The following is a 19,302-nucleotide window of genomic DNA, read 5'->3' as shown; positions in this document are numbered from 1 at the left end:
TGACATAACCAAGAACTCAAAGTGCCCATATCTTGTATTGAAGGCCATTTTTGGAATATCTTCTTCCTTGATCCTTATCTGATAGTAACCTGACCTGAGATCAATCTTGGAGAAGATCTTTGCACCTTGAAGACGATCAAGAAGCTCATCTATTCTAGGAATAGGATACTTGTTCTTGATTGTTGATTGATTCAACCCTCGGTAATCACTACATAGTCGAAGTGTCCCATCTTTCTTTTTCTGGAATAGTACTGGAGCTCCCCACGGTGAGTTGCTAGGCCGAATGTAACCCTGATCCAACATTTGCTTGAGCTGTTCCTTCAACTCAATTACTTCTAGTATGGACATTCTATAAGGTTTCTTTGCAATTGGTGCAGCTTCAGGCACTAGCCTAATCTCATGATCTACTTCTCTTGGAGGCAGAAGTTCAATCAATTCCTCAGGGAATACGTCAGCGTATTCCTTTAGCCAAGAAGGTCCTTCATGAGACTCTTGCTTTTGATCTAACTTGTTGAGTTTGATCAGGTAAACGGGTAATCCTTTCCTGACTCCTTTTATGATTCGAGATACTTTGGCTAATTGGATTCTTGGTACTCCTGCCTCACCTTGAGTTGTGACAAATTCCCTTTCAGAGTTTTGAAAGGAAACTTGACCCTTTCCACAGTGGATGTGGGCGTCATTAGGCTTAAGCCAATCCATCCCGAGTAGACACTCATGGATACCTAAATTCATGACTCTGAATTTGATTGAGGTTTTCTTTCCTCCCAGAAAGAATTCCACCTTAGCAGTTTGCCTGGTACAAGTTACCTCACGACCGTTTGCCAATTCCATAAGCAGGGTAGGTGCTTCTACTGTCGCTATTCCTAATCTTTTTGCACATGCTGGTGAGATAAAGGAATGTGTACTGCCACAATCAATCAAGGTTTTAAAACCTTTACCTTGATAGTCCGACGGTGTCTGAATCACCGAGAACTGGTGATTAGGGCCTTTCTTGTGTAAAGCGGCATGGACGGTCGCTCTTTCGAATTCTGGTTCCATAGTCGGATCTTTGTCATCTTCTTCTTCGCATCTTTGCCTATTGGCAATGTAGGCGGTTCTTCCTCTTCCAGGGGTGGCGGCTCCTTGACCGCGGCCTGCATCTTGGAAAGGCGTTTGATGATGTCCTCCGCTGAGCTTGGGACATTGCCTCTTGAAGTGACCAGGTTCGTTGTAGTGGAAACATCAGAGGTTTCGGCCATTACTTTGAGTAGGAACAAAGTTGTTGACGTTATTTGTCCTTGCTTTCTTCCTTTGTACCTGATTGTGACCTTGAACTCTCTTCACTTGAGGTTTGAATGCTCCTCTGTTCGGGTCACTATAGGACCAAGTTTTGTTACCCCTTGGTCTAGCTTGCACCTCCTGAATTATAGGTGCCCCTCGAATGAGTGCATCCTGAAGATCTGATGGATGCTTCGAGACGGGTATTTACGGGTGGATTTAAGCCCGCGCAAAATTTGCACACCTACTACGTCATGTCCATCTGTGGCGCATACTTTAAAAGTGAGACGAATTTAGAGTAGTATGCGTCCAGAGTGAGTCCTAGCTGTTTTAGCTTGTAGAACTCATTCATTTTCTATGTATGATATGCAGGTGGCAAATATCTCCCCTGCACGGCTTTCTTTAAATTCTCCCAAGTAACGGACCCCTCTGAAGTCCCTTGATCCCTGCACCATTGTTTCCACCAAAGTCTGGCTTCGCCGGTGAGTTTTAACTTGGCGAGCATGGCCTGATTGGTAGGTGCAGTACCAACTGCTTCAAAGTAATCCTCCATAGATTCAATCCAAATTTCAGCATCAGACTGGACGAATCTGCCTCTCCCGTCAAACTCGGGTGGCTTTATCTGCTTGAGGATGAACTTCTTCTCCTGGGTTACAACAATACTTGATGTAGGGGGCGAATTTGGAACTTGTACCTGGGGTTGTGCCTAGATAAAAGTTTTCTTAACGTTATTATATGATAATTGACGTTAGCTCAGCTATCTCGTAAATAATGAAGCTACTTAAATTTTTAACAACTCTGATGCACAGCCAGATATTGATAAAAGAAGTATTTATTTATATTTACATGGGCGTAGCCTTATACAACGTCTCGTGTGATGATAATCCAATCATTACATTCAGTTTGGGGAGAACAACATTGTATTTCATTTGTCTATAGGAACTGTGTAATAGTAGGGTTTTGGGTCATGGATCTTTAGGAATCGATAATTCATTGGAAGTTCAGGATACCCTTTTCGTTGGAATCCATACTTCTCATGGCGGCCCAACACTTTAATCCTGTCGGCTGGGATTACACGGGTTACTTCCTCATATACATATGAGTTCATTTCAACCCTCCGACCTTGAATATGTAAAGTCAAATTTACGTGAGCTTCCACAAAAATGAACAGCTTCACGACTTTCAAGTCTTCCAACCACTTGATCCTCTTTAGGTTGGTTTGTAGATAAGTAAACCAGTAGGCGGCTATGTAGTAGATTCCTGAAGACCCCGTCCATCTTCGTTCTATGTATAAAGGTGATGGATTATAAATCTGCTCCAGGATGTTCATCATCCCAATTCTTTGTCTATAAAGCGGAGAATGCATTGCAGTCATAAACATGACCCGAAACACCAAAAACTTGTTCCACGCTTCATAGTTCTGCAAGACAGCATTGAAGATGAGGAAATGTTTGGACAGTAACAATTTCTTTACTTCATTTTATTGAGATCTCATAAAAACAATTCCGTTGTTGGTCGGCTCTGATACCAACTGTAACGTGTCCCCTAGTTTCATCTAGGACACGTCTTAGCAGTCCATCGGAAAGGATGTCTAGAAAGCTCCGCCCGTCACTCCCATGGAATGTTACGGGTTTTGCGATCTAGTTCTTCCCGCGCCTGCCACGTAGCAGAAGTATCCTGGCCGTTCCTACTTAGAATCGACCGGAATGAGGGTTTTCTAATGGGTCATTAGCTAACAGCAACTAGCGTCAGACCCGAGCGAACTACTTTACGCAGAAACGCCAGGTCCGAAGCGGACTCACACTGCACTTGGTTCAAGGAGAATGGGAAACGAGAGGGATGCAAAGCTCAACCTCTCTGCCATAAGGCATAGTCCCATTCCGTTCCCCTAAAACAGCGTAAATCAGGTAAGACGTAACTCTAGGTCATCGTTCTCGTTATTCTTTTTGATGATGATGATCATTCCGCGGTTCTTCGAGATTTTTGAGAAAAGTTCCCGGCTAACCAGGACCACCCAACCGTAGGATGGACCCATGGCCCCTCCTCCGCACTTTCCTCGGTTTGTTTTAGTTATGTAATTATCTAACACATTAATTTGACATATAACAATTAGCTCTTTAATTAACCTTGTTGAGCATTGGTTCCTTCACGTAATCTTATCACGAGACATAGAAAAACAACATCAAGCAAGTTCTTTTAACATTTCATCATTTAATCTTTGAAATACAAGGAGTTCCGCCCGTAGGCTTTTCCATAATCTGCCCGAAGGCTAACCAGTAATCTCCAGGGATCACTATTCCAAGCTTCCGCCCGTCAACTAGTATGCGGGCCTCGAGATCTAATCCCGAGTCACGTTAGCCTCTTGTGCAAGACCCGGAAGATGAGGGATTCACGGCCAGAGCCCCCCTGGCACCCAAGCGTCCTCCTGCTGCAAGTAGAACTCAATGGAGAGACCTCTCGCGGCGGGTTCGGTCCACGTTCGCGGCGCGGTCAAACAACCCCCTTGGTTAGGGTCAGGCAGGCAGTCGCGGGTAACTGAAGCTCCCTCTCCCTTCAGGCCTTTAACCTGAAGTATAGGTACTTATTTAATTTGTAATTCATAATTCAAACAGAGCCCCAAAATCTCTAGCAAGCACAAACATTTCCATTAATCAACCCAGTTGTATGGCAAACTGCTAAGGAAGTGTTCTTTCCTTTTTGAGTGTATCAGCACTCATTCCCAAGGTGTCTTGTAACTTGGCAAGATCTCTTACATTTCGGGGTAGGGCATACCCAACTTGGTTAACCCTAAGGTACCTTAGATATGCTAGTTTTTGGTTTACAACTTTCCTTATTTAGAAGGATATCCAAAAATATGTCTTTTTGCAAGATAACTTGCGTAAGGATCTTCCGTCCTTGATGAGGGTTTTTCCCTTTTCTCCTTGTGAATCAATCACAAAATGATTTCATTCATGTTGCGCAAGTCTTGCGATGGAATAATCTGTCTAGATTCTTTAAGCTGACGAATGTTAGGCCTAGGGTTTCTTCATTTAAGAACCTTAGGGACAAACCCTAGTTTCTTATCTTTATGAATTTATTTTCCCTACAATAAGGAAAGTAGTCAAGTGTTTAGGGTATGAATGTTTCTATGTTTAGATTGGTTTAGTTAACTTTTGGAAGGTAATATTAATCGTCTTGTCACGGTTTTACTATCCTTGTGACAATTTACTTTCCCAATCAATATAGTTTAATTTGGCACATAGCATAATGCCAAGGTGATACAAAGAGCAACAATACTCCTTGGGACAAAAAGGCCTAGCTGAGAAATTGGTGTATACACACTTTATTAGTCCCAAGTCCTCAAATAGCAGGGGAAAAGTGTTAATAGAGTGTCATCCAGCAGTCCCCTTTTACATTTTCTTTCCAAATGAATTCGTATATCTAATTTTTATACTTGTTAATTCCTAACATTTAACTTCCATTTTCTTTAAAGATGAAATCATGTCAAATAACAACAATTTCCTGGCTAAGATGTGCAACTAGCAAAGATAACTCCCTAGTAATTTGAGCATCGAAAGAAACCTTTCTTGAATTTAGCTATTTACCATGAATCGTTGCGAAAGGAATAAGACTAATGGTGCAAGATATAATTTCTACACCTTAGGATTTAACTAAAATATATTACTATATTAAATGGATAATCTTGCTCATAATTTATAATGCTTGATGCAATTTGAAGAAAGCTAAGTTCTATACATTGTCATTCCTAAGCTAAACTCCTTCGTTACAAATAACTCGAACAAATATATCCTATCCTTAACATTTTTCCTTTGCATGGTCGACTTAAAACCGAATTAAAGCCAAGAAGAAAAACCTGGCTTTGAGGTGAGATATCCACATGGATACCGGGGGATGACCCTCCTGCAGCTACACCTTGGACTTTCTTCGGCGGCATCGTAGATCGAATGTGAGATAGCCTTTTCCTTTTTCTTTTGGAATTCCACCATCTTCTCCTTCTTTCCCTTTCTTTTGTATTTTTTTTCCACTCTCCCTCCTTCACTCCTTCTTTTCACTCCCTTCTCTTTCCCTCCCTATCTTTTATCTCACGGCTATTCTCCCTTACGGGGTACCATTCGAGGCCATGATGATAGTTAGGTTTGGGGGGGAAAATAATAATGGGGATACGGGGAGATTAGGAAGAAAGCTTAGGGAGTTGTGGGAAAATGAGAGTTATGAGGGGGTTGAAGAAGGGTTAAAAAGGGTTATAAGGGGGTTTAAAAAAAAGGGTTTAGGGGAATAAAACACGGGGGTTAGGTTCCCAAAGCCAAGGGATGGGCTTAAGGGAAAAAGGGACAAAAAAACCTAGGGGGTGTGTGGTTCCAACCCATGGGGAGGGCTAAGGGAATTTTTGAAACCCGGGGGGAAAAACAAGGGCCTTATGGGGATCAGAAAGCCTTAAAGACCTCTTAAGGCCTTCTAAGGATAATTTGGGGGCGGGGGGGGCCATGGCTTAGGGGGGATTTAAAACCCGGAGGGGGAAAGGGGCTTAAAGGGATTAAAACCCGGGGGGAGGGGGGAGGGGCTTAGATGGATTAAAACCCGGGGGGGAAAAGGGGCTTAAGGACCACTTAAAGGTCCTTCAATGGCAAATCAGAGGGGGGGGGAATAGGGGCCTAAAAGCCCTTAGGAGGGAATTAGTGGGGTAGCCTTAAGAAGCTATAGGAAGGGGGGCTAAGGAAGCCCACCCTTGGAAGCTTCCAAGGAGCTTCCAAAAGCTTCTGGGTATCACAGAGCCCACGTGGAAGGAGGAAGAGGCCGATTTCGTGGCGAGCTGGTGGCAAGCAGGGTGATTTCTTCCCTGGCTCACGGCGTCAGATCGGCAGCGTCTCGACGGCACATCAACATCCACTCCTCTCTTTCACGGCGGCGGCCAAATTCTGCACTACGACAGCATAGCGGTCTCATCTCTCTCACTCCTGCACAGAGTCTCAGTTCTTTCTTCCTTCTAGCGCCCCCTTGATTAAATAATGGAGGGGAGGGGGATCTTCCCTCCTTGCATGTGGACACGCATGTCCTCCATCCCTCCAAAGGCCCCACCAAGGAGCTTAGTAGCTCCTTCTATTCCCCTCCCCCTCCAGCTCGCCAGTCGGCTGGAGGGATAAGGGGGGAATTAAAAAAAAATTCCATTAACTAATTCATTTTTATTAACGCGGGATATTACATTCTCCTTTGTCTCTCCCTCTTCTTCTTCTTCTCTTCTTCTCCTCTCTCTCTCTTCTTCTCCTTCTTCTTCTCCTTCTTCTTCTCCTTCTCCTTCTCTCTCTCCCTCCTCTTCTTCCTCTTCTCCTCTTCTTCTCCTTCTTCTTCTCCTTCTCTCTCTCCCTCTTCTTCTCCTTCTTCTCCTCTCTCTCCCTCTTCTTCTTCTTCTTCTCCTCTCTCTCCCTCTTCTTCTCCTCCTCCTTCTTCTCCTTCTCTCTCTCCCTCTTCTTCTCCTTCTTCTTCTCCTCTCTCTCCCTCTTCTTCTCCTTCTTCTTCTCCTCTCTCTCCCTCTTCTTCTCCTTCTTCTACTCTCACGCCCAGGGGGCGCTATTCACGGACGACGGTGGGGGGGGTTCCCTAAACACGACTAGGGGGCCACATGTTGAGGATGATGAGGGGGTGCTATTGATGCCCGTGGTCGATGAGGGGGCTCTACAAAATGGAGGGAGGGGGGAGGCTCTTATAAGGTTGGGGGGGGGGGGGGGGGGGGGAGAAGAAGGCTATCCGCCACCACCCACCTGGGGGCTGCATGCCCCCCCACTCATTACTCACTCTCTCTCTCCCCACCATGCACACGGTGGGGGGAGAGAGAGGGAGAGTAAAAAATTTTCAAAAAATTTTAAAAACTTTTTAAAGGGGGGTTCTCATGGGGGAGGCACGGGGGGAAGCATAGGGGTCACGGGGGGGGGGGGGGGGGGGGGAGATGTTACATCCAGGTATAGAAGAAGATATTTAAACCCAAAATACGAGAGTCGTGGTCTAGATAGTAACCCAATTCTTGGAGTGGAGGTGACCTAGCATGCAAGTACTCAAATCCATGAGCTTATGTTGCCAATGTATAGGCAAGTGATATAAGCTGCAATCTACCTCAAAAAAGCTATGGTAAATATGTCTACTTATGGATATAATTGTGTTATGTGATATATCTCATATAGATATATTGTATAAGTATATTTTTCATGCCGTTTTTTTTTTAAAGATAGAAATTTAGGTAGATTCTTATACTTTTGTCAAAAATAATACAAGAGCTTCATGAGGTGCAATAGTAGCTTTTATACCCAACAAAATAAATAGCCATTAGAGCATCACAAGCATCCACTATTGCATCAAGAGCTCCCTAGAACCTCATATTCAACTCTTCTACATGGACCTTATACACTTGGAATTCATGTAGCCATTTCTATTGTAACTCATGCAGCCTTCGCACTTGATTCAACATCACTCACAGAATATTTCCAAGTATCATTAGCTTTGGGAAAGTCCTTCATTTTATTGAGGATCTCAACTACATTTTCAAGGGTTTAATCTTCTTTAATTTGATTATTTATGATAGGTAGAGTCACAATACCTAAATGAGCATCCACTAGAGTGTTGGTGCGGCCAAAGATAGTAGGGCAAAAGAGAGAGAGAATGACCCTCACTATCAAAGATCGTAAAGGGGTGCGACCAACTCACTCGAAGTAAACTTTGCCCTCCTCTCAATTATTCGGAGCTTGTATAGGGAGCTTGTCCTAGTGTTTTATCCCTCACAAAGGTACTGCAAGTGAAGAAATTGAAGACTTGAAATATTTACCTAAAGAGTATTGAAATAGGTCCTTTTTTTATTAGTTTAGAGGGATTACACATTGTTTACAGGTAATTATAGGTTTATTCAGCCTCTATTTATAAGGTAGAAGTTCTTGCAGGAGTGATAGGACACTTGTGCATTTATTTGAGAAGATATTTAGCCATTTCTAGGTTATTCCAAGCCTTTTACAAATTTAATGTAGGGTATTATGGAGAAATAGGACATCAAGACCCATTTTTAGGGCATTATTCACTTGGATACAGGTGTAGTAGAGTATTTTAGAGCTTATATAAGGCTTATGCAAGGTGTTGTAGGTGGTAGTTAATATCTAAAGGTACTATCCATGGTAGTATAGGGTTTGGAGAACCTTAATTTGGACCTATGGCTAGTAGAAAGACCAAAATAATGATTTTACAAAGGGTGTTGAACTATTTTGTATAATAAGAAAAGAATATTGACATAATATTTTGATTCAATTTTGAAGAAAATTTATGGCTCATCCTAAAGATCTATTTTTAAGCTTCATTGTGAATAAAAAATTTCTTAATTATAATATCATGGTGAAAGGTTATAGCCATCTCTATGATAAGGGGTATATTTGGACTACTCCACTATGGCAATGAGCAAAAATGGGTGGAAACAAGGTAAGGTACAAAGCTAATGATGATGCCCACAACAAAACATCAAAGAAGCACCTAAAGCAATACCGAAGCCACATGATGATGAAGAAGAATCACAAGAATATGGCACATATAGCACTCTCAATGCCACACTTTGTAACCATAAAACTAGACAATCTATCAGAGATGTGCGCTTCATTTCTAAGTTTGATCAAGTGGTGAAGAAAGTGGTTTAGTCAAACATCCAAATCAATGAATCTATGGAGAAGAGGGCCTACTCTACTAAGGGCTCCTTAGAGGAATTTAAATCTTTTACTATGGAATCTTTAGACAAGCTTAGAGCTCAGATTTCCATTCTTGTGGCAGCACAAGTGATAGGAAAGAGAGTAGAGATAAGCAATCATTTTAGCCTTTGAATCCTTACCCATATCCTGGTATCATTGAAAAGAAGTGCATACAACATATAATTTATGATATTGGAGAGACTTCTTTCACAATTGATGACTCAATTTTTAGCATTCATACAATTAGCCCTCCTCTAAGAGCTAGAAGTCAACCACCTAGTTCTCCAAGAAAGTTTCAAACCAAATATTAGAGTAGTGCTTCTAATCTTTCATCTCCCATTGATAGCTATCTGGACATGAATTGGTAAGCATCAAATGGGAAACAAGGATTTGTAGAGAGGGAACTTTGTGATAAAATAGTGTTGACAATGTATTGTGAAAATATATCATCACCACCTGATTTGGAGTGGACCTGAAAGTTAGATTCTTACTTTTACATTTTCTCTAAATCTAACGACCAAAAGAGTCACTTCATTATGCTTCACCTTGAAGTCTTTTCAAGTATTTGTCTCTCTCATTGAGAAATAAAGAATGGCTAGTAGATGGTATGAGTCACACATTGATGGACTTGGGCATGATGGACATTGATATGCTCTCATTAGCCTCCGTGTGGTCTCCCACATGGAAAGAGCATGAACACCTCTTGCACAAAAGCATCACAATTCTGGAAAAATTAGCACAAGAGACCCCATAGGACGAGTTAATGAAATGTCAACTACTCTCCTCCTAACACACTCCTCATAGACTCGAGTGCTATTTCCAACCTACAGCAGTAGTTAAGAATCTGCACTAGTTGCATCCTAAACAAATGGTAAGTAGCCATGGTTGGCAATAAGGTGGTTACAACTATAGAACACTAAAGGTGATTGCGCCATCAATAAGCAGGTTGGAAAAGCTATGAACTATGGTTACCAAGTAGAAGGAAACATGTTCTAGATGCGGTTCCACAAAAATAATGGAGATCATTGGAAAAATCACGAAAAGTTCATTAAACTCACACCTAAACTAGTGGAACGAACATTTGGACACTAAAAAGAAAAGCATGCAAATACAACAAAATGACAAAACTAGTAACGGTATCCTAGGCTTGAAAGGACCCAAAGGTGGTGACACTAGATGGTGTGCTCTTTACAGAATTAAGGGATGAAGAATGAATGGCTACTATGGAAGGCTTGTGACACATCTTCAATTACAATAAGCCTACCTCTAGCCTTCTAAGGAATCCAAAATGGTTCATGGAGGATATTATGATACGAAATATAGTGAACCACGATTTGAATGCACTATGGTTAGAGTGTATTTCTAAGTCCTTGGGTATGAGCTTATAAGGTGTTTCAAAAAGATACAAAGTCCAAAATGAGTCGCACTGATGAGGACAAGAACACAATCATCAATTATGGATCAATGCTTATCCACATGCTAGTTTCACCCCTTGGAGTCCCTTAGCAGCAAAACTGGAACCTAGCCCCCAACAAACTAATCCTACTAGGAAAGAACTAGAAAAAGAGTAGCAAAATGAAGCAGTTCAAGAGAAGACATGGCCAATGAGGAGGAACAAAGACGAATTGAGATGGTAGCCAAAATCTCCTAGTCAAAATTTGACAAACTAGAAGTTGGCCGCACATAGTAAGAGAGGGAGGGTCTGAGTAAGGTTATCCAAGCATCAGTAGAGACCTCCATTTGGGAACAAGTCATGACTATGATGGCCCTTGAAAATGGAGAATCCAACTCTAAGAATGATAAGGAGAGGGAATATGAAGAAACTATCCCCTTGACCCTTTTTCTCGACATGCAAAGAAAGAGGGAAATCACTCAAGTTGAGAAGGAAAATAGTCATTTAAATGACTTTTAAATATTTGTTTACCTTTAGATATCTTCAAAGAGATTACTACTTTTAAGAATCCATATTAGCAGAGATTTCCATACGTTCTTCGTTGTGCTAAAATACTTGCTAATGGATATCCATGCATTATATTGGAATGACAAGATTCATAAATATTTAGCATCCTACCTTTCTAAGGCCATTGCAATGTCATCAGTACTTAGGAAAAAGCTACCATCCTTGGCAAGGAATAAACTACTCATGAGTACCAATCAATGCTTGGTGTAGAGAAGGCCTCCATAGACAAGGGCTTTGTTCTTCTCACAAGTAGTAAATTAGTGCAGCTCTAGTCTCAATGTCGTTGATAGTCCTACAATGGAAACCCAAATCTTTGTACATTGTAGTATTAGAGGAATCCATTCTATATAAGTAAATATAATCACAAAACTATTGGGTAAGTTACATGTTTTTGTAGAAGATCCTTTAAATTTATCATACTTTTTGAAAAGTTTCAGATTTGTGTATTCACAAATTAGAAAAGTGTCACCCATTACATAAACCTGGATATGCTTTAAAAGATCCGCAATGGTACTTACATAACTCACATAATTATTGTATGATAATTTATGTTTGGTTTGTATAAATTATTCCTCTTTATGGCGAGTTCTTGTTAAATGTGAGGTATTGTACTCAATAAGACTATAACTATTGGAAATTAAGTGTTCATATACAAAAAGGTAATGAAGAAGATTGAGAGGAGAGAAAATACTATAGAGAAAAGAGAAAGGGGAGTGTAGAGGAGAGAGAAAGACTTGACAAGAAGAGAGAAAAACTATAAGTGGAGAGAGAAAGACAGGCAAGAGGGAGACAGATGGCTAACACCTATGAAAGGATTGGCAGAAGCTTCAAAAGGTGAAAGGACAAAGTTTTTTCTTGCATAGATTCTTGTGAAAGGTAGAACCTAGGAGGAGGAGGAATGGAAACCCGAGGGAGGATGTTTGAAGACCTTAATAGGGCAAATACTAACACATTTAAATGAAAAAGAGGATCTGTAGGAAGAGTAGGACGAGTTGCTAGAAAGTTATAGGAGCTCCATTATAGAAAAGAGAAATAGATAGCAGAACTCCAAGAATAGCTCGAGAAAAAGAAAACACAACTTCAAGCAAAGAGAGAAGAGCTCCACATGGCTAGAGTCACCTAGGATAAGGACATCCAAAAGGCATTATAAGAAAAGGAATCCATAGAAGCACATTTCCAAAAGTTTGGGTGGAAAAAGAATACCTCTTAAAGGAGTCTTTCAAGAAGGAATTGAAGAAAAATGAGAGTTCCTTGAAAGTAAAAGACCAAACCACTAATCAAAGGGAAGCATTACTGTAAAAAGAGCTTCAGCATAAAGAAGGAACATGCATAATCTAGGAGAAGTGCGCACAATCACCCTGAACAACATGGAAAAGGAGGAGGAATAGAAACCTTAGGGAGGATGTGTGAAGACCTTAAGAGGGCAAAGACTAACACACTTAAATAAAAAACAAGATCTGCAAGAAGAGTAGGATGAGTTGCTAGAAAGTTATAGGAGCTCCATTATAGAGAAAGAGAAACAAATAGTAGAACTGCAAGAATATCTCAAGAAAAAGAAAGCACAACTTCAAGCAAAGAGAGAAGAGCTCCACATGGCTAGAGCCACCTACGATAAGGACATCCAAAAGGCATTACAAGAAAAGGAATCCATAGAAGCACATTTCCAAAAGTTTGAGTGGAAAAAGAAAACCTCTTAAAGGAGTCATTCAAGAAGGAATTGAAGGAAAATGAGAGTTCCTTGAAAGTAAAAGACCAAACCACTAATCAAAGGGAAGCATTACTGTAAAAAGAGCTTCAGCATAAAGAAGGAACACTCCAAAGCACCAAGAAAAGACTTGAGGAAATTCAAACTAGCTACAAAGCATACCAAACAGAAAATGGAAGACTCAATGAAGAAAATCTATGACTGAGCCACGCACTCAGTTAAAGTAAGATGGTGATTTTCCAGGAAAAATCAAAAGTGCAACAGTAAGAAAGGATCACCAAATGCATTTGCAAGAACGAGAATAGTGAAAGACAACCTTCAATGCCCTACAACAGACCATCATTAGTCAGTTAGGGCAGGCAAGAGATTCTGTGGAAAAGAAAGCCTTGATAATACAAGGAGAAATTCTCCTCAAACTATCCATGAATGATAGAGACAACACCTTGTATCTAGAAAATGAGTATCAAGGAACGTTGTCAGAGGGGTTTTTGTCGAAATGTTGAATCCACCGGGGATCAAAAGTAGAAGGAAGTAGACATAGGAGATGGAAGAGAAGATAGAGAATACCCAAGTGGTAAACACTACAAAGACAAAACACAATGAATTGAATCAATATGTATTGAAAGAACCTGGAATCTTCGCACTGCTCAGAAGCAATCTCTAGGCATTAGATCTCCTAGAGCTTCTTTGTAGAACAAAAAGTGCGTAAAAATTACAGCTCCTTCTCTACTGCTCGGAACCCAAATCTGATGGCTACGTTGGCTCCGGGAGTAAAACCCCAAGACACGTGGTCACGGATCTCCCAGATCACTCCTTCTTCTTCTTTCAGTTCATTCTATAGTTTTCAGCCTATTTACAGTGATCGCGACGCGCATGATTTTGTCAATCTGTCCCTTTTGTGAAAATCCCCTAATTGACTGAAAAAGTAACTAGCTTTTTGCATGCCATCCTAATCTAGAAGCTTTTTTCTAATTTTTTCGGATTTTTACAATAAATAATGTAAAAAATAGACTAAAATTATCCAAAAATCTAGTAATTTTAGATAATCCATGCAACTTACACTAGTACTAATGGCTCAGATTACATTGACTCTCTAGATCAATAAAGAAGTCGGATGATGATGCACTCCATACTTTTTCACATTGTGTCCTCATAACATCACGACAACGTGACTTAGTTCTAGCCTATGATTTGCAATTTGGTAAGTTTCCAAGCAAGCTTCAACAACAATGGATGGGCTGCTATAACGTACTTGATATCAACCCTAATGATTATATCCAAGTCCAAACAATTGATGCTTCGGATACTCCCTTCTTGATTAATGGCTATCACCTTATGATGTATTACCCACCCTGGGGATCCTTACAATCACCCCCGATAGCTACCTCATTTCTTGCATGATGGTCAATATGGCTTTACCTAATATTCTTGATAGCCTTTTTGTTGATCTTGATTATGTGACTTTGTTCTGTTAACCCCTCATAGCCACCTTCCCCCCCTCCTTGACTTCCTTTCCATCTAATGCAATAGAGGCACTACAAGATATAGGCCTTATACCGATGTTAAAAGTGACAAAAATATTAATAAAGAAATTTGCCCCCGTCGTCGCAAAAAGCGTCGTTATTGGCGATGCCATAGAATAGTCAGTATTAGCATCGTGATCAGCGTCGCTATTTGTGTCGGTATCAACGTCGCATTTGCGATACCGATGCAAATAACGATGCTTTGCAACGTTAATAACGACGCATGCAATAAATTTGCAACGTTACTAGCAATGGTAACAAGGAAAATAAATTTGTGGTAGTATTTGGGCCATACAAAATAGTTTCATAAATGTGTATAATGCTCGTCTAAATAAAGACAAAGTGTACTTAAATCATAACACTAATACATGATCGCATAATGAAAGCGACTGGTATAATCATAGCAAGATATCACTACTACATAGAAAATATATACACAGATCACGTGATAAAAAAAGAAGGGTGTGTGAGCTTCAGGGATCCAAGAGCGAGCTATAGATCATGGCCATCTAAAACCTCATCCCGCCACAAAGAAGCATCGAACGAACTCTGCAAAAAAAGAAACAATTGCAGATCAATCCACTATACAATAATGCATTCTAATTAAACATGGTAACTACGGACAAGAAAGATGAGTGACTTACAAGGCCGCCGCGTCCATACAATCGGTCGATCAATGTAGTGATACTGTGCCTCTCTGCATATCGAGTCTCAAGGCCGGTCAGATCGCGATTTATAATGGAGTGCTATAAAGAAAACAAAATAAAATTGTTAGAAACATGATTATCAGTACAAAGGATATTGAAAAAAAATAAGCAAGCAAAACAAAAGAAAAACTTACAAAGTCCTCCAGATATATCCTGTGGCCACCACTCCCAAGATGATGGACCACTCCGGCCTCTAGTCGTGCCCTCGCCGCTCACGCTGTTGCCTCCAACGTCCTGGAGAATCTATAGCCTCCTCCCTGAGTCGATGCCATGTTTTTCAAATGATCCAAGACATTGTGCTAGAAAACTTGTTGACACAACTCTCTTATACTAGCCATCACCCTCCTCCTCTCATCATTCATCATGATGGCTCCTAACCTATCATCTACAAGGTAGGCATACCCTATGGGGTATGCCTAAGATGGGTCCTCTCCCACCTGCGACCACTTTCTTGGGTATATCCAGGAGACCCTTGTACATATTGTGTACCGATCGAGGTAGTATCTATTGAAGTAGCACCCATAGGGGTGCCACCTACCGACGGCTGAAGCTGTCGGAGTGAGTGGAGTAGACATCCCCACATGTGTAACAAATCTCGGAGGTGACGCAACTCCAGCAAAATGACGAGACGGATACATCGTGTCGGTGCCTCCACACAGCAAGCACCCAAGCTATGCTCTCTATAACTGCCACCACGAGAGCAAGGAGTAGCACCTGTATCATCTTGAGCCGACTGCGGGCTCACTGCATCCGAATCTCTACAGCATCCCTGTGAAGCACTCCCTCCGTCTGGCCCAAGTCTGGAGCGTCGACCTCGTCTGCTTAAAACTGAAGCATCAAATCGCGCCGAAGTAGATCTAATAGAGCGGCTTGACGGTGTCTGAGACAGCTCGTGGTCCACCATGTCTCTGAATCTCGCCACTGATCTGGAGACATACGTGTGAAGATCTCCTACAGCTCTTCATCGCTCATCCTGATGATCTAAGTATCCACAAAGGTCACCTACACAGACAAAAAATGATGTTAGCATAATCAATTTAAATCATACAAATCATGGTAATATAAATCTTAAAAAAATATTCTTACTTAAAATGCATATCTTATGTACCCTTATAAGCAATTCGTCAACAAATTGAGTAGGTGGATGCTCCAATATGAAGTATCCTATGGTCCCATGTCAATGTCTTAACTCAACTCCGCATACACTGGAAGGTTGATAGATATGTCACCACAAAAGGATGAGTCCACCTCATTCTCAAAGAATTCTTGGACCCCTGTATTTCCATCATTGTTACTCGATGCTGGCTCCTCTTCATGCTCCAAGCTTTCAGTGGCCTCCACCCCTTGCAATATCAACCCCTCTATTTGCATATTGTCCTCATCTATGCTCGGAACATCGCTTTGATCATATACTCTAGCACTTCACGGAGCTAAAGGTATAACATATTACCATCAAGGTTGTCAGGGGTTTAGATAGAAGATTACCTGTTCACAATCATGTATAAGAGAGATTTAACTATTGTGACATGTACCATGTCGTAATACAATTAACAAACAAATGAGTCCATGCACTTGTTCACAATGAGCCGGCAACACAAAGGTATCACGCAAATCCGTCCATTTTTTTTCAAAATCTATTTCGAGAAATCTAGATGGACCTCGTCGAACTGTTGCTCCAGCTCCTTCAAGTACCACTTTGAACCACTCCACATCGAATAGTATCATGGAGAAGCTAGGTAATCCATCGTAACAATACTTTGCAAGTTCCCAAAATACTCCATCTCATCTATAACCGTGTTTGGATCCGTTGCTCGTTGTCAGCTCTCTTGCTCAAACCTTGCCATGATAGCACAGTTTGTTGTGGATCGCATTTTGTCAATACGCTCCACACCAAAATGCCGTCCGCATGACCATGTTGCACTATATATTTTGTACTGTACATTGAAACACTCAATTAGTTGTTGCATATAAAATATACATATGACAAACCCTAAACATGTCATTACTTTTGGACTACATCCCCTCTAGAATTTTCACTCCTCGGTTGAGACCTCTGCCCCTTTGCAAGACACTGCGATCAAAGCTCCATGCAACCATTGGGTTGACATAAACTGAGGCATCTTCGCCATGCCCTTGGGGTATGAAATCGGTGGATGGTGCGTACTACATCAAAATTCAGATCGTGCTTCCTCTCAATCTTGCCTAGCTTGCTGGTACCTAGCGAGCCATGTCTCCATAGAGGCATGGTGTAACATACAAAAGCAATTCACTTTCTCCTCCATTGCAGCATCCATTTTTTTTCTACCCCATTTCCAACCACCACATCTCCGGTTAGTCTATCATTGTCCTTCAACGACCATAGCATACTTTTGTTTGGATCCACCATTGGTAGCCATTGTGAAATATGCACTAGCGCCTCAAACACCAACCAACCTTCAGCCATGCTACCTTCTAGCATAGCTCGTTGTCGCACAAAGCCATTCAGGGTTTTCATGAAGTGCTGCAAGAAGAATATCCATCGCGTATGGATAGGTCCAACAATCTCCACTTCATCTACAAGATGCACAAGAAGGTGGATTTTTATCGTGAGCATACTGGTAGGCAAGTATTTCTCAAAGAGATAGACTGTCTCCACAGCTCCCTGCATCACGGATTCAATAGAGGACATCTTAATCTCCTTCTATGCGATCCACCACATTAAAGTCGATAACCTGTAAATTTCATCGTATATTTTTGGAGTAAGACATCTTGCAATCACGATTGGTAGTACAAATTGCCACAAATGAGAAAGCATTATGAACAATGACTACACTCCAAATAGCAAAATACGCATGCCACTTACAATCCATTCGTAGTACAAACCTGACATATCTTATGCCAATCATGGGGTTTTATCCCTAATAATTGGTCATCTTTAGAAAATGCAAACCTAAGAGAATGCATTATACCCATTGGAGTGCGGGTAGACTTGACTATTTACTTCACAATGCACTCTTCTTTAGTGGACAAAACCCAAGGAGTGTGAGGTAGCTGCAAGTGACCATCAGCACTCAACTATGGCCAAAGCACCTTCATCTTGCCTACCTCCTTCAAATCCATTTGTGCACCTATATGTCTCTCTTTCCTGTGATGTGGTCCCATAGCAAGCTGCCCACATTCTTGAAAATATGCATGGGATCCAACAAGTGGTTGATCTGTAAGTGGGTCCAACATGGCAACTCGTAGAAAACTGAGAACCGTCGCATTTCATTTGGATGTGACTCCATGTGGACCATTTTCAGCTCGTACAAGCTTTGGGCATTCATACCTCTTGGACGTCGTCCAAGAAAACCTTCCCTGAGTTCATGACTCTCTGGCAAGAAAGCGGTGTGTCCTTGATATACCATCTTCTTCATGGTTCGTGACCTTCAGGATTCTAACTGTGGCCTGCACAATGGACATGCATGATAACCTGAGGTAACCAGACCTGTCCCAACATCTCTATCGAGTGAATACAAACTTGAACGAGCTATGATAGATATTACAAACAAGAACGGAAGCCTACTTACCTGAGCACTCTTTGAATCCCGGAAAGTCATGCATCGTCCACATGAGAATAGCTCCAATATTGGTGGATTGTCAACCATCGCGCTTGCTCATATCTTGCATGGTGATCCCCTTCTCCCACAAAATCTTAAGCTCATCAACTAATGAAGGAAGATACACGTCCATATTTTTGACTTTGTAGCGGCGAGGAATGAGTAAGCTAAGGATGAGATGTCTTTTCTTTGTAGAAAGCCATGGAGGGACATTGTAGTTGACAAGGACTATAGGCCACACACTGTAAGAAGTTGAGCGCACACCAAATGGATTCACGCCATCCATTGCAAGACCGAGCCAAAGATTCCTTGGCTCTTGGGCAAAGCTTGGGACGGTAGAGTCAATGTGGCTCCATGCGCATGAATCCAATGATATTCATTGAACTCCATCTATGGACCTATTCTGTGTATGCCACGTTGTCAAGCTCGCCATGCCGGATGTAAGAAACATGTGGTTTATGTGGGGGATAAGTGAAAAGTGTCTAAGAAATCCTTGCAAGTCATGTCGATACCTGTGAGAATCACACTTTGGACATGTCTCCATAGTCCCGTATTCTCCTCGAAATAGTATTCAATCCTTGATACATGCATGGATGCTGTTGTAGTCCATGCCAAGCTTTCGTAAAACATGTCGTGTATCATCACGAGACTCATGCATGGTATTTGCAAACTCTTCTAATTGGCCGCAAAGGGTGCACTCCTCCTTGGATAGAAAATTTGCTAGCCACACCTAATCTTTTTGTATATGGTATACAATTAGCTTGCGAGTACAATGCATGATTGATATTAACTTTTCTTACCATTTGCTCAAAATCCAAGATCGCATGATCAATGATCTTAGATTGAAAGTTGTCGAAGCGTCG

The sequence above is a fragment of the Lygodium microphyllum genome, chromosome 6, assembly GCF_053477565.2.
Source record: "Lygodium microphyllum isolate KBCC chromosome 6, Lygodium_microphyllum_v1.1.10, whole genome shotgun sequence".
In the NCBI taxonomy this organism is placed as follows: Eukaryota; Viridiplantae; Streptophyta; class Polypodiopsida; order Schizaeales; family Lygodiaceae; genus Lygodium; species Lygodium microphyllum.
The sequence above is the reverse complement of the archived record's forward strand: the minus strand, read 5'-3'. Positions refer to the sequence as shown.